At 44.1% G+C, this 17,460-nt stretch overlaps 1 protein-coding gene across 1 annotated transcript in view; it reads left to right on the top strand.

Annotated features, from left to right (window-relative positions):
* Positions 1 to 17,460, top strand: part of ELF1 (E74 like ETS transcription factor 1) — an 88,352-nt gene that overhangs the window by 2,242 nt on the left and 68,650 nt on the right. The window lies entirely within an intron of this gene.

Here is a 17,460-nt window from a genome sequence, read left to right as displayed (position 1 = left end):
CTGCAATTGTCATCTGCCTCTCGTAAGCTACCACCGCCCTGGGCAGGGCAGCAGATGTGAGACCTGAGAGAGTCACCTGTCACTCATGACCTATGAAAATTCCTAGTAGTCATCATGCAGAATCCACGGGCCAGGCTGCTCAGAAAACTGATGAAGATCCAGCTCACACAGTGCAGTATTTCTTCTACGAATAGTGGGTGGTGGGTCTGCAGCACTGTAGTCTTACTCTAGATTCACACTAGCGTTCGGCTTTCCATTCTTCATGTCTGCTTGGGGACCTGGAAAACAGAAAGCTAACCCGCTTAAAAAGCGGTTAACTGTGGAAACCTGCGGACCCCATAGACTATAATGGGGTCCTATGGATATCTGCCAGAAAAATGCGGAGAGAAAAGTCCTGCCTGCTGAAAGCCTACAGTCTGCGATTTACTGTCATCAGTTTTCTACAACACAAGTAGCCTATGCATATCAGATGTATGTTCACACCAGCGGGTTTGACCCTCTTGACTCACCCCAAACAGCAGATGTGTGTTTGCTGTTCAGTAGATAAAGTGATGCTAGAGGAGTCTGGCAGCTGCTATATCCTTTTTTCATTCAGTACATCTACAATAAGGGTGTGTGGGTAAGTTGGGGAGAATAGATGTTGGGTGAACCAGCTAGAGGATTCACAGCTATTCTGGTTAGTGGTGGAAATTGGTGACAGACTCCCTTTAAGTGGTACCAGTTTTGTTAACCATCACTATCTTAAAGATGTTGTCCAGCGTTTTTTTTTTTTTTTTTAATTGGGCCGGTGGAGGTGAAAAAACCAAAAAACGTATTCTCTTGTGCCCAGTGCCTCACTGCGCAGTCCAGTCCTACCGCTCAGCTGTCTTCTTATGTCTGAAGTTGTCTCTGGCTGTGACGTACCAGTTCCCTTCTACTGAGGCCACTGAATGGTCTAAGCAGTCATGTGGCCACTGAGTCCAATCAGCGGCCTAAGAAAAGAACCCGGGGACATCACAGGTAGTGACATCCCATATCCTTCACTTAGACTGCTGATTGGCCTCAGTGGTCGCGTGTAGCAGGGACTTCTGCTAGCGTTTCAGTAGCTATAATTGACATGCTATGATTTTCAAAAACGCGACAGCTTTTTATCTTTATCAGTGTTTTGAGTGATTTCTGGGTGTCTCTGGGAGCTCTTGGCATCTTCTGAATTTATGTGGTTCAGCTTCCTGCTATATAGCGTCCACACTAGGCCCCTCTCACCTCACTCCCCCCACCTTCCTCTCCCCCTCCCTGTCTCTCTAGATATCCCGCTCACCCCCCACCCCACGACCCCATTATACTTACCTCTCTTCCTTCCAGTCTTTCTCATGTGGGACAGCTCCTCCCTCTTATCCGATTCTTGCGGCGCGCACAATAGTCCCAGCATGGGAGTTGCGCGGTAGACGTGGATTATCGGCTCCAGAGCACAGAAAACATGGAGGAGCCATCCCGGAGGAGAAAGACTGGAAGGTAGACTGGTAAGTATGATGGGGTGGATGGGGAAGGGTAGTAGTGCCGTTCTGTTTCTGGAAACGGGGAAACAGTTAGTCACTGGATAACCAGCAAATGTCGTATCCAAAAATGTAGTATCCAAAGAGAAAAGGAAAGAGGGCACTTGCCTATATATGTAGATTAAAAAAAAAAGTCCACTTAATTCTAATTGAACATAAAAACCACAAGCTCAGGAGCGAGGTATGCTAGAAGCACGAGGTGATGGCAGTTTCGCACAGTGAGCACTTTCTATGGCACTATTAGGGGTCCATATTGCATATTGATGGCCTATCTTTGTGTGATCGGTGGGGGATTTTCCCCCTGGACCTTTACAGATCAGCTGGTTGAAGAGACTGAAGCGCTTGTGTGACTGCTGTGGTCTTTTCACTGAACACCAAGCACAGTGGAGTATGTTGCACATGAATTGTGCTAGGTATTGTAGCTAAGTCCTATTCAAGTAAATGGGCAACTGTACCATGTGACTAATGAACATGATGTCATCGACATATGGAAGAGGCCATAGACTTCATGTCCAGCCAGCAGTAGACTTCTTTGTGGTAAACTTCTGTAGCTGGCCAGTTTTCTGGGTTCAAACCCCTCAGCAGAAGAAAACTTAGGACAGCAGGTCTGACTCTGCTGTGTGTGAATAGGATTTGTTTAAATCTCATCCACGTATATGGTTATTTAGCTGCTAACCTGCTGCGGCTACAGCCTTAAAGCGTACCTGCCATTATAAAAACTGAATGAATAGTACAGGTGTATATAAGAACCTTTGTAATATATCTTATTAAGTAAATATGTTTCCTTCACCACTTTCTACCTCCTCATCAGCCATTTGGCTAACATAGAATAGTAGCCTATCCTGCTCACACACAGAGCTCTATGGAGATGGGAGGGGGATGAGGAGGATAGCAATTGAGCTACTGCTGCTTACCTCTAGCCTAGCAGTATTAAGAGATCCCCTCAATCGCAGAATAGCAGAGTGTACAGCAACAGTTTCTCTTGTCTGTTTCCCAGTAGCCTCCTTCTACCCCCTCCCTTCTCCATAGACTTATATGTAAAAAGTAACTCAGCATGATAAATGGAGAAGGCATATATTACAAAGTGTCTTATTTTCCCTCTACTATTTTTTTAAAAGTTGTATTTTTTATAATTAAAGGTACCCTTCAAGGAATTTTTGTTGACGCTACTTTTAGTAAACTAGATCCGAACTGGAACTTCTCTCTGTGTAGGGGGAATGAAAACCATGCTTTCACTGTATTTGGCACAGAGTTACTCCCATGGTACTTTCGTACATGGATCTATATGACTTCATTTCCTGTTTCTCACTTTTTTCCCATTGGCAAGTATAACTCATCATTTGTTAGTGGGTGAGACACCGGTATTCATCTCTCTGCTGACTTCATTAGATCATAATGTGTCCCACCTTAAACTGGTAAATGTTTGTTTGTTAATAGTGACTGGCTTACTTTAATAGAAAGTTATGCAACTTTATAATCTATTTTGTCTTTTGGTTTCTCCAATATTTACATGATCTCTCCAAAGTGTCAGAGGCTGAAAACCTGTCCTGATCAAAGCCAACTAGGGGAATTTCTAAATTACCAGTTTATGGTAAGTTCACATTTGTGCTGGGCTCTTCGTCGATAGAGGCCACAGGTGGAGCCGAATGGAGGATAGCTCGGACGCTAAAACAGTGGCTACCTGCAGACCCCATAGACTAGTCCTCCGCACCTTACCTCTTGTTCTGACGTGGGGAGATCAGTTTAAACTAATATTGATGGTCATGGAGGTTGCACTTGGTGCTCTGACTGCCAGTTCTCTGGCCTGAGTTGGAATAGTAAACCACCTCAGCTTCCATCAGTTGGGCCATTCATTAAAGGGGTTGTCCGGGATAAATTAAAACTTTACCACTAAGCATACCCCCTTCTCCCCCCGACTGACTTCTAATTTACTCCCTTTAAAAAAAAAAAAAAAAAAAGTATATTTATCCATATGCCTGGAGCGGTCATGTGACCACCCCAGGCACATTTTCTGATTTCCTGGTAACGTCTTGTTTCATTGTTTCCAGAGACGGGAGGCCACCAGTACTCCTCTCTCTAGCCCCCTCGTACTCGCCAATACTCACTTCCTCTACTTCTGCTGGCCTTTGCTTCCTTCACAAGGGAACTGGAGCCGGCGCAATACAAATGCCAGCGGAAGCAAATAGAAGCGGCCTTCTATTGCACATGGAAGGCTTCTGCTGGTGTTCGATTTTGCAGGCACCAGTTATGGATCCAAGGGGCGGGCAGAAGAGAGTACAGTGGTACCTCAAAGTCATCTCTAGGACTAAGACATCGAAGTATGATTGATTGGGTGGGGATGGGGGACGGAGTTAGTTTCCTCCCTGCTCACACTGTACAGCGTGATAGGCGCTGCTTTGAAGAAGGACGTACCTGACTGACTGTCAGGAACGCCCTTCTGACTGTAAAGAACTACGGTACCAGGACTGGAAGCTCTTTACCCGGGGCACAGATCGGGAAAGCCGACAGTGCGCTGAATTCAGCACACTGTCAGCTTTCCAGCAGCATATACAACTGCCTGTGCCCCAAACCATGAAAGGTCCTCTTCAAGCAAAAGGTAGAAGTATAAGAACTTCCTATATGTTTCCCATTCTTTTTGTAGCCATTATTGGCTTTGGCTCAAAAAAAAAAAAAGCAACAAAATCTGCAACAAAAAAAGCTACGTTTCTGCAATATGGCATCTTAGCCTTAAGACTGGCTACTATGCAGCAGTCTTAATAAATTTTCCCCAATATGTCCATAAAGATGCGTGCTTATTTCAGCATAGACAGGAATAGGGAGCTGCCATACACTTTCCTTGCCACTTCTCTCCAGATAGAACAAAGGTCTAGACAGTTTAATACAAGGCCTGTCCACTCCTCCATTGCCTCAGCTACATGTCTGCGGCTTGGTACTCTCGTTAATGAATGACTTAACTGACAATGATAATATCAGATTTGTCAACATCGGCTAGCCTGTCAATAGGATCCTATACTGCATGGAGAAAGAATGGATTGATAAATAAGTCAGTCACATAAAAGATTTTGGAGAGATAATATAAATATCACAGAAGTCACCTTAAGGCTTAGTTCACATGTGAATAGGGGTTGGCGGAATTTGGAACTGAAAAAAAAAACACTTAAGGAATTAGGAAGCGGTTTTTGGACACTGAGGCGTTTTTTGGAGCGATTTTTGGTAAAAACTGCTTCAAAAAATGCCAGGTGGTTTTTCCTTCCAGCACAGTGAATGGACCTTGATAAAACGTCTGGCGGTTTTTGAGGCGGTTTTTGGCAAAAAAAAACTGCGACGAGGTTTCCACCTCCGTAGAGTTCGCCTCTAGAAAGGTCGTGTCACTTCTTTTTTCCGCTAGCGGCAAAAAAACTCTAGCGGAAAACCAAACACTAGCGGTCTACATAGGCCACTATTGTATGGAGGTGGATTCCGCGTCCAAATTCCGCCCCAAATTCCAACCCCAAAGGGTTGTTCAGGATTTAGAAGAAACTCGGAGGCAGGCAGGTTGGCTGTAAAACAAAAAGCAAAAAAAAAAAAAGACATACCTATCCCTGTTCTCCGTTGTCTTGTCCTGGTTCTCTTTCTCTCCTGTGTTGGAACTCGTTGTGACAGAGAGTCTCACATGATCTCGAAGACAAGTGATTGGGGGTTAGGAACTTCCTATCTAGCTATCTTACATTAAAAAAAAAAAATCAAAGGTGCTTCTTTCCCCACCACCCTGGCAATTGTTTGTCTTATTTTAGTCTCCATGCAACAATATCTCAGGCACCAGAACCTGTTTGATGAAACTGCATGGACTGTTCCACAGGGGGGTCGGGATAAACTGCTATCATACTAGGTTAACATTAGTGTTCGGATTCGGAAGCCCTGGCTTCTTTAAAAGCGGTTACCCGTGAAAACCTATAGACTGTAATGGAGTGCGACGGGTTACCGCCCAAAATCGAGGAAAAGTCTTGCTTTCAGGGCTTTCTCTGCATATTTTAAGCAAAATGGGGGACGGGGTCCCCAATCACTACTGTGAGTACTGTCTTACCGATGATGGTTAGATAGCCTCCTGTCATACATTTTGGCCTTATTGGCACCCTAGAGTTTTGCGTCGATGTTTGTAAGCCAAAACTGGGTGGAGACTACACAGAGTTATGGTATAGTAGAAAGGGTTGCACCTGTCTGTGTTTTCTTCCAGCTTCTGCTTTTGACTTACAAAACCAAGATGCAAAACATTCATGTGCGAATAAGGTCTTATGAGGAAGAAAATGACAGCTCAGCCTCCCTAGCTATATACTTGTGGTCTTTTAGGTTACTTGTTAGCAGACATGATCCTGGACGGCAGGAACATGAGGGCAATTTGTATAACACAGGTGCCAAGTCTGAAAGAGAGTCAGATCAGATGAGGGGTGCAGGGATGGAAAGAAGAATGCTTTTTTTCTGGACTGCTCCTTTAAGCCTCCCCACATTGCTGATCGCTGTGCTGCCAGGTCAGTGTTATCATGTCTGGTTAACCAGTAAAGTCTAGGGAGTTTCCAGAATAAACAGAACTCAGTTTTTATAAATTGTTAGTATCTTAGGAGTATTTTACATTAGTTCTATATGTAGTACACAAGCGTCAGCCGCTGCCACTTCCTGGAAACAGTGTCATCTCATTTAGTAGCATGTGTCTTTTGATAGTGATCACACATAGTGCTGTGAGAAAGTATTTGCCCCCACCAGATGTCTCCTGTTGTTTCATCTTTGTTACAATATTTGTTGTCATTGAACTGTATTATGAAAACTATTACTGCAATTATATAAAGAGCTTGTATGAGACTTGGCACACATTGGTGGACTGTGCCAGACGCCGTGCCACTCTGGCCCATGGACTATGCCTGATATGGGCGCTTAGCCTATGCACTTGGAGGACTTTGCTGCATCTTATTTAAGAAGATCTTCTGTATATATAGACAGCTGAGTTCCCTGCTTCTCATAACATGACCTAAGCAGTAAAGCGGACTCTCAGGTGCTTGTTTGTAGGAGATAGTCAGTACTGTGATTAAAGTCCATGGGTCATCAGGGTAAATGTGGGCGGAGCTGAGGCAGTCTGTACCATGGAGGAGAGCTGAGATCTATTAACCCCTTATACACGCACAGTCACACTGTGTTGTCACATTCATTTCAAGAAGTGGGGTCAGTATAGTATTCTGTATCACTTCCTTATATCTTATTTCCTGAGAAATAAGCCCCAAGTTATCTGAGATTGGGGGAGATCTGACTCCTACAGCAACAGTATCAAATTGGGGGAGGTCTGAATCCTACAGTAGCAGTATCAGATTGGAGGAGGTCTGTCATCTACAGAGGCAGTATCCGATTTGGGGAGGTCTGACTCCTACAGCAACAGTATCAAATTGAGTAAGCTCTTGCTGCAATGCTCAGCTGCCCAGGACATGCCTCCAAGGTACTCTCACCTCATCTTTTTGTATTCATCAAAGTTAAACGGCCATTTTGCCAAAAAGTTATAGCCCTGTGCTCACGGCTCTGAGCACTATAAGGGTAAGTTTCCACGGCGATTTTTGGACCGGAACCTGAGGCGGAGGCCGCCTCAGATTTTGGTTCAAAAACCGGGCCTAGTCCAGAGGAGGGAGTGTCTTCAGTTCAAATCGTGAGTCGACTCGGCCGGAAGAATGAGCACCTTGCTTCTTTTTTTCCAGGACCCGGAAGAAATGGCTCCCGGAAAAAACTCCTGAGTGGCTCCCATTGATTTCAATGGGAACCGTCTTTTTGGTCAGGAATTTGAGACGGCCGCAGACTTCGTGGCTGAATCAGCCGTGGCAAGATCGAGCAAGACACTTTTTTTTTTTTTTGCTGCAATCTCTGCCTCCAATTCAAAAGAATAGGCGGTGGATTCTAGGAGAAATCTGCTCTGGATTCGACGGTGAAATCTGTCCAGGGGCGGATCCAGGGCCGGGCGAGCCGGGCAACCGCCCGGGGCCCCGCGCTTAGCGGGTCCCCGCGGCGCGGCCGGGACCTAACAAAATGGTCCCGGTCGGCATGTCCCGACTCCAACAGAGCTCAGCGTTAAAGCAGGAGCTGAGCTCACAGCTCCTGCTTTAAACGCCTATGTATTTCATCTCATCGGCGGTAGGACTTTAATCCTGAGCTCCGGCCTCCGGCATTTGTAGCCGCGATGTGATGACGTCATCACATCGCGGCTACAATATGTGTCTGAGGGAGAGAGCTGCGAGGGAACGAGGAATGGTGTGTGCATGTGCGTGTGTGTGTGTGTGTGTGTGTGTGTGTGAACAGCTTGACACTGGGGCACATGGAGGGGGAGAACGGCATGGCAATGGGGCAGCTGGAGGAGGGAGAACGGCATGACACTGGGGCAGATGGAGGAGGGAGAACGGCATGACACTGGGGCAGATGGAGGTGGAGAACGGCATGACACTGGGGCAGATGGAGGAGGGAGAACGGCATGACACTGGGGCAGATGGAGGGGGGAGAATGGCATGACACTGGGGCAGATGGAGGGGGGAGAATGGCATGGCACTGGGGCAGATGAAGGGGGGAGAATGGCATGGCACTGGGGCAGATGAAGGGGGGAGAATGGCATGACACTGGGGTAGATAGAGGGGGAGAGAACAGCATGACACTGGGGCAGATGGAGGGGGGAGAACGGCATGACACTGGGGCAGATGAAGGGGGGAGAATGGCATGACACTGGGGCAGATGAAGGGGGGAAGAACAGAATGACACTAGGGCAGATGGAGGGGGGAGAATGGCATGGCACTGGGGCAGATGAAGGGGGGAGAATGGCATGACACTGGGGCAGATAGAGGGGGAGAGAACGGCATGACACTGGGGCAGATGGAGGGGGGAGAACGGCATGACACTTGGGCAGATGGAGGGGGGAGAACGGCATGACACTGGGGCAGATGGAGGGGGGGAGAACGGCATGACACTGGGGCAGATGGAGGGGGGGAGAACAGCATGACACTGGGGCAGATGGAGGGGGGGGAGAACAGCATGACACTGGGGCAGATGGAGGGGGGGAGAACAGCATGACACTGGGGCAGATGAAGGGGGGGAGAACAGCATGACACTGGGGAAGATGGAGGTGGAGAACGGCATGACACTAGGGCAGATGAAGGGGGGGTGGCATGACATTGGGGCAGATGAAGGGGAGGGAACGGCATGACACTGGGGCAGATGAAGGGGGGAGAACGGCATGACACTGGGGCAGAGACGGGGGGGAAATGAAACTGTGGGCAGATAAAGGGGGAGAATGGCATGAAACTGGGGACAGAGATAGAGGGGGGGGACATGAAACTAGGGGTAGATGAAGGGTGTATATGAAAATGGGGGGGAGATATAATTTACGGGTGACTGTAGGAGGATTATACTGTGTGGAATCACATGAAAATTGAATGAGAATGGGTGGAGTCAACATAAAAGTGGGCGGGGCCTAATTTGCTGCGGCGCGCACAGCGCGCCGCACGTTTTATTCCCTCTTTCTAGTCTTCAACAGTTGGGAAGTACAGGTTAGAAGTGCGAGACCCCCAGTAAGTGGGGCCCCACCAAAGTCAATTGCCCCAGGGCCCCGCAAACCCTGGATCCGCCACTGAATCTGTCCCCCAAATCCACTGCAAATTCCTCCATGTGAACATACCCTTAGGCTAAGGCCCCACTGCGGATATTCAGGTTCTTTTATTGCAGATTTTGCAGCATTTTTTTGAGCCAGGAGTAGCTACAAGTGGAATGGGAAAAATACAGGAAGCTCTTATACTTTTCCCTTCTGCCCAATCCACTCCTGGTTTTGACTCAAAAAACCGCAACAAATTCTGCAACAACAAAAAAAGCTGCATTTCCTCAGCGTGGGGCTTCAGCCTTACTCATTCAGCACCTATCATGTGTAACCACCATATTACCATGTATGTCAGGAAGGGGTTAAATACTATATTGATATGTTAAGTCTCCTGTTGTGCCTTTCTTCAGCTGTAAGGAGAACACAGGTAGTATTTAGGGTGATCCAGATTCTTTTATTGCAATGCTTGCTTGTTCTTTGAGTTGTGAACATAAAGCAATTAAAGGGGTATTCTGATAAGATATTGATGTCCTGTCCTTAGGTCATAAATGTTTCATTTGTGGGACCCTGACAACTAGAAACTGTTACACAATAGTAATAATATAATAATATACAGTATTACTGTAAAACCAGTCCCAACTCTATGACTCTGACTCCTCAGTTCTAACCCCTAGAATGTACTGCTGTGAAATCTGCTATTGATCGTTGAATATTTTTTTGTTAAAGGGGTCCTTAGGATAAGTCGCCAGTATTAGATCTGTGGTGGTCCAACTCCTGGGACCCTTGCAGATCACCAGTACCAAGACGGCACGGCTCTCAGTAATGTTTACATGCCGCAAGCCACTCTGCTCACTATGGTGCCGCATAGACTTCAGTGGGACAGTGCTACAGTTCCCACTTACAGTTTGTATGGTGAGTGAGCAATGTCTGGTGATCTGTGGGGTTCCGAGTGTCAAACACCTGCAGATCTAAGGATAGGCCATCAATGCGACCAGATAACCCCCCCTTAGGCCAAAGCTTCATGTAGAGCAGCAAAAAAAAAAGTTGCGTTTCCGACGCCTTTTTTATTATTTTATTATTTTATTTTGTATTATTAATTGTTTTCCTCTTCGGACTTTCTCTCCCTATTATACCTATATGGAAAATGCCACAGTTTCTGCAAGTATAATTGACATGCTGCAATTTTTCTGTTGCAGATATTTTTCTGCAATGTGTGGATAGGATTAGCCAGATTCCCATCCCCTTTGCATGTACAGTAAAACGCAGTGTTTTCAGTGTATTCTTAAACTGTTTATCTATAGAACTTTTGGCTAGTAACCATCTGATGTCTAAGACCATCTTCATATGTGGTAGCAGAAGGAAGCAGCCAATACACACTTTTGTTTGTTCTGTATCTTGTGAAGTTTTGAGGTGTAGTCACAGTTTGTATCACTTTGTTCATGAGTCAAGGTCAAGAGATTGCAAAATCTTTTTACAAGAAGTTCATCCATTTCAAGCTGCCAACTTTGCATCTTTAGGATTAACTGTTTCCTCAACTTCTCTATGAAATAAAGGAATGCTTTTAGTGATGTATTTAGATTTAGCTCATGTTTCATACTGTGGTGATGGAGATGCATGTCTAGTTGGCAACACAGTAAAAGTGGACAAAAATATTAGAATGAATTTGACAAAACCTGCAGATTTTTTTTTTTTTAGCGAGGAAAGTCAACTTTCTGATGTGTATTTGGGTGTTCATATAGCCTACATACCCGTATAGTTCTAAAAGTATAAAAATTCAGTTTGTGGCTGACAGTATGAGCCAAGCGGTGCCTGTGATATATACAGCACCCCCTAAAAATAAAAGGTCAGGATGGGCGTAGGTCGTACATGCCACATATGTCTGTGTCTTCATTTTTTCACATATTCATTGAGAGGGTTGACAGATGTCCTTGTTGGGGTTGGTTGTATGTACAAGTGCTCATCTCACCTTACTAGAAAAGTGTCTGTACCGCAAATGTGACAAAGTGTTTATATACTGTTAAGAGGGGTGAGAAGTAGAAGACTAGCCTGTGTAAGGCTAGGTTCGCACAAAGGCAATTTGCCACGGGTCCGTTGCAGAGTTCTCAAATCTGCCTCCCATTGCTTTCATTACGAGGCAGAGATCACGGCAGGTTGCCAAAAAAAAATAACAAAAATCAGCATCTGGCTATATCATCCAGTGGATTCTGCAGCTTGGGAGTCCCTGCCAATTGGGCCCATTCATCTGGGCCATGTTAGCAGAGGAAAGCTGCAGCGGAAGTCTAATGTACTGCATCGGCAATCCCATGGCTGTGGAAAATTAATAGGAATTTCTCCATGGTGTGAACCTAACCCAACACCACATAAGTATTATACAACAGTTAGCGTTAATGGCTTGACCATGATTCCACTCTATAAGCTCTAGTCATTCTCCTTTAACCAAGGCAGTCGTTTACATCATGTGTTACATATGTCCCTGGCAGTGAAAGGGTTATATACTGATAAACTGGCTACTCTACTGTGGTATGCTCATACCATTTATTCTATCTGGGAGTGTATAAGTAAATCTACCCCATTATATGTCTTCTGGTCTTGGAGTTAGATACTGCAGGCTCATTTGTTTGTCTGGGAGGAGAAAACAATTTTTGTTTATCTGTAACATTAGCAGTTATACTTTTGTGTAATTTATCTATTTCCGCTTTCTATGGAGCTACACTTTTATTATCAGTAACAGTGTGATTGTTGGTGCCATTTGGCTTCTGCTAAAAGTAATGGTGACCATACACTAGTGTCAGCTAAACCCACTGACCAACTCAGTTATTACATGGCATTTGTTTGACATAGATTTTGAAGGATAAAAAAGTATTGGTCATGTTAAAATTTAACATGAGTGACCCTTTGTTCTCATGGGAGAGGGGTATTGCATTAAAATACATGCATGATAAACTAACCCGAGCATGTGTATGATTGTGGATGCTGTGAAGGGGTTTTGAGGCTGTATGGCTACGTTTACACCGTAGATTGTCCTTTCAGCAAATTGATTCTTCTTGTTCTATTGCACTTTATAAAGTGGCCACTTTGCTAATCTAATCTACTGTATATGCTATATGAATATGCGGTTAGCTTGATCCTGAATTAATTTTACCTTCCATCAATGTCCTAATTCTTACTAGCATACCTTTGTTAGTTAGCAAGAGGTATGTAGGGAAAAAAACTAAATAAAACACTAAAGGATTAAACTACAAAGGGCTTGTTTGTTGTCTGATATCATAAAAATTAAATTAAAAAAATTATATAAAGGTGTAATGTGAATACATGGTCAGCTGAAAGCAGTATTTTCAGCTATTTACACATTGGTAGTTATATGAAAGAGGTATTGTAAGAACTTTGGTCCTTTGTGCGGAGCCACCAAAGTTATATGGTTAGTTTGAAGAACTATTACAGCCAGTATGGACCAAAAACCTGTATGGCGGAAGCTATGAAGCGATTTTCACCAAATGAATGTTTGTCCAGTGGTTGTTTAAACTATTAATCTACTTCTATCTAATAAATATGGTCATTTTAAAGGTCTCTACCAACCCCAAAATCTCTTCTGCATATCTTATTGTAGGTGCGGTTAATCGCATGTTGAACTTGCCATTTTTGTGTGAAAGCGAAGTCTTGCTGCCAAGAAATGCAACTTTTGATTTGTATCAAAATTAGTTCTTTTGTACACCCGGGTCATTCACATGGATGGGGTTGTGCTGGAGTACCAAGCATAAGTACACCCACTATACAGCACTCGCCTGAACACTGCAATCTCTTCAAACAGCTGATCTATGGGGTACCAGGTTTCAGAGCTTCAACTATCAGATATAGATGACCTATCCTAATGGTCATCCCTATTTAAAGCGTACCTCCAATTATAATACAACATTTCATAATGTTAATATAAGGGGACGTTCACACTACTGCTATAAACCTCTGTTGCTCTCATATGTCATAGAATAAGAGCGATGGACAATAACTGAAGCAGACAGGGATCCCTCCATCTGCGTCCATTTTCTTTGACGTTAATGTAAAAATCATGGCAGTGAAAGAAAAAGTCCTGTATGCAAAACTTTTTCTTCTGTGAGACCAAATGCAGATAGACAACAAACAGAGGGTGCTCTGCCTGCATTAGTCACTTTATAGTAGTGTCAACCACCCCTAGGAGCTTTGTAATATATCTTATTAAAGAAGTTTCCATTTTTTTACTTATTAGGCTGCTCTCACTCAGACTGTTTTGTATTCACCTCAGACACACAGAAGTCTATGGAGAAGGGAGGAGGTGTCTGCTGGTTATCTGGAAGCCTAGTAGTGTTAAAGGGCTCCTTGACTCAGTGTAGCAGAGTTTAGCAGCTATTTGTGTAGCTTTTATAGCACACTCCTCCTCCTCTCTCCATAGATTTCTATGTAAAATTAGCTCAATCTGACAAGTGGAAAAAGAAAACTATTTCACTAATAATGTATGTTCCAACCTTTCCTATATTTATCTGTCCCTTTCACTTCTGAAATGTTGTTTTATAATTGGAGCCAAAACCCCTTTAAGTGTAGACATATGGTTGATGGATAGTAGACTGTATTTTAAGGTAATCCTTGTGACAAAAAAAACCTTCTCGTGCCCTTAAGCAAATCTACTCTATTGAAACCTGTTTCATTTTTGCTACAGTTGTGGAAATAAACAGATCAAAGGGCATGTAAACCTGCTTGTATTGTTCTACCGTTAGAAATGTTGTGTTCTTAACCTCCAGAAGACTATTTTATATTCGCTTTTCCTCTTATTTATTTATTTTTAAGTCAATAGTCTATTCCAGGGGTGTCAAACTCCTTTTCGCCAAGGGCCATATCTGCCTTATGTTTGTCTTCCAAGGACCATTAGTAATTCTGCGACTGTATAAATGTAGCAGTGCCAGTTTGATACATTTCTAGCCCGTTGAAGGCAACCATAAGGCTAATGTTAACATATTGCTAATACATCGGTAATAGTGTCCTAATTATTTCTCCCTACAGGTAATAGTGCCTCCACACATAGCTAATAGTGTCCAAATAGTCCCCTGACAGGTATTAGTGTCCTATTTATTTTCCACCTACTGGTAATACTGTCCTGATTGTCCCCTCACATAAATGTTGGTGACCCCCACAGGTAATAGTTCTCCCCAGCCTAAATTATATCGCATGCAATCCAGGCCACAAAACGGTGGTGAATTTCATACTTACCTCATTTTCCTGCAAAGTGCTGATGTGGAGCTTGGCTGTGCACCTCTTCTATTGTCCTCCCATCTACCCTGTCACCTGCACTATGGCATCGGAGTCAGTACCATAGAGTCGGAGACAGCGTGGCTGGAAGGACATTAGAAGAGGTGCACGGTCGTATCAGCGTTTTACAGGAAGAAGAGAAAAGTATGAAATTTCCTTCACCTGGAAACAGTCATGGGGTAAGGGGTCCTCTGAGGCTCCCTGGATTAGGGGAGTGATTGGAAGAGTGACTACCTATAGCTGTTTGTTCTGTCTATGGCCAGAAGGTCCACAGCACTCACCAACTATAGAGTACTGGGAACCTTCTGGATGAAGACAGAACAAAGTGTCGTGACATGCTTTACTAGTCCCCAGTACATAATCTGGTAATCTTTTTTGGCCCCCACACAATATATGGTTTCTTTTTTTTGGCCTTCACATAGTGATATGTTAGGCCGCTACTAGTCTACTTGACTATCCACACTGGCCTCCGATGCCACGACCACTTTGCACTGTACAAGACTCAGAAGAACTCCAGGACATGACGTTCCTGACACATAATCCAATAGGTAGCAGCCGATTAAAAAAAAAAAAAAAAAAAAAAAAAATGCCATTGGCAGGTTATGCCAAGAGGCTGTCTAAAAGCAAAACTACAAGACTATAGCAACCCATCAAGTGCGGTGCTTTCAAACCTAAATACAGAGTCCTTGGAAGGTCCGGCTACGCCCCATTGCCTAGTTCTAAAAATAGCTTTTTCAAGCAAATAATCAATAGGTTTGATGGTGCCGAGTATAATATCCCCTACACTGAGCACTGTGTGTGCAATGTGGGTGCTTTGATATGTGACAGACTCCCTTTAACCCTTAAGTACTATCATGGTGTCTATCATATACCTCTATCATACACATATCATTATGATAGACGATAGACACCATGATAGTACTTAAGGGATAAAGCGCCCATACACACTAGACACTGGACAGCTATCTAACATCTATGGGGACCTTGACTGGAAAAGGAGGTTTGGCATGTTGAAATTTCAATGCCTGATTCTTTTGTTCTCCCTGGAGATAAGCAGCCACCAGAGGTGTTTGGCAGCAGCTGACTCCACTCGTTCCATCGAGAGCACATACATGCTCGACAGAAACAAGCGTGTATGCACATGGGGGAGTCAGAATAGCCACGGATAAGCTCCATTAAATTTACAGCAGAACTCAACTGCTTGCAGATTGTCTGAATATTTGGCAGACATTCAGATAAGGAACTTTGTTGTGTATTTCCTTAAAAAAATAAATAAATAAATCCATGACAAATTTGCCTATTCCAGCCATACCTTAAGATTATGGCCTTAAAGGGAACCTTTTATATGCTCCAAGATTCGGCAAGTAATATACCGCTGCAAATCTGACAGAATGCTGAATTCAGGTTTTGTGGATATCTGTCCCAGTTCTACAGATATCTGATGGTTTTGGCTGTTGATATCACTACAATGTCAGCAGGGCCATCCTCAGGGCTCAGCGTCACTGCTGGGTGGTGATGAATGCCCTCTGACATTACACGTCTATAGATGTGCCGTGAATGGGAGTGTGTCACCCAGCCATGACGCTGACTCCTCTGACAGTGCAGTGATATGGGTAGCCGAAACTAATGGCACAGACATTTCTGGGACCAGGGCAGATGCTGACGAAACTAAAAGTCTGCTCAATTTGGTGCACTGTCAGCATTGCAACAGTATATAACATGCCACATAAAAGGGCCTATTTAAAAGGGGTGTCCAGAATTAGAAAAATATGTCATGTTATCTTAAACACCACCATGTTTGTTCAAACTTGGACAACCCTGCTCCTAGCATGTATGGTAGTCAACCACCGTGATTGACTGCAGTGGTCATGTGGATGTACGTGAGGTCATTACTGTAACAAGTAAAAAATAGACCTGCGTTGACCATCTGAGCGAGAGGCAGCGCTGGAGAGATAGGGGGGTATTGACAGGCGAGAGTACGTTATTTAATTTCTTATTTTATAAGGAGTTCTGCAATTTGTAATTTTTTCTAAATCCTGACAACCCTTCTAATGGTACCCATCATATTATCAATACTTGCCCATTTTATATTGTCCAGAAACGCAAGTGATTAGTCACATGTAAATAAATAGCACAGACCGGCCAAGTATGCATGTTGTCCTGTAGAGCCTTGGAGGTGAGTGAAGCATGCCGGCAGCCACAGGAACTATGTATGTATGTAACTACCATTTGCAGAGTCAAATGGCGCAATAAACTTGCAAGGTTTGTCATGAGTTGAAACTAGATTGTGAGCCTGTATAATGCGCTGATCTTAAAGACACTCCTACTGAAAAGGATGTTCCAACACACGTATGCAGATTATTTTCTATTGCTACTACTAGTGGGCCTATAAACATAACAAATAAGTACTCCCCTGTCCCCATCCTCCATCTCCAGCGGCGGTAGCTCTGTGTGTGTATGCAGGTGCCTGGTGGCCACAGCAACCAATTACAGGCCTCAGCAGTCACGTGCCTTTTGTGAAGAGGTCACCACTGAGGCCTGTGATTGGCTACAACAGTCCCCTTGCACAAATAGTCTGTCCCTGGTGTCTACCACTAGAAACAGAGGCTCAGGGAGAAGTGAATATGGTTTGTCATGTTTATGGAACATGTCTTGGAACACCCCTTTAAGCAATTGCCGTATTTTTACTTATAGTTTCAAGCAGCCTCATATTTGGCTAGACAGATTGTTGTAGTCATAGTCAAAAATAAATTAACCCTGATGGCTGCAGCCTCCATTTTTTTTTTGTCATTCATACATCACTCTTCATTATGTTGAGGCTCTTTCCCTGATGTTTGCCAGTGCAATACATAAAGCTGTGTTATTGCTATGAATAAAACTGACCTATATTAACTTGGACTACTGCCGAGTCCGTAAGCAGTGGCCTGAACAGCTGTGTGAGCGCTCATAATACAGGTGCACTGGACTGGCTTTGAGGTAAGCATGGCTTAAAGGGATTGTACACTGTGATGAAATATTAAACCCTCTGTAATAATAATAATATTTAAGGGAGCCTGTCACCAGAACACT

This window comes from Leptodactylus fuscus, chromosome 2 (genome assembly GCF_031893055.1).
Source record: "Leptodactylus fuscus isolate aLepFus1 chromosome 2, aLepFus1.hap2, whole genome shotgun sequence".
Classification (NCBI taxonomy): domain Eukaryota; kingdom Metazoa; phylum Chordata; class Amphibia; order Anura; family Leptodactylidae; genus Leptodactylus; species Leptodactylus fuscus.
Note: the sequence above shows the minus strand (reverse complement) of the source record. Positions and strands in the feature narration are given on the sequence as shown.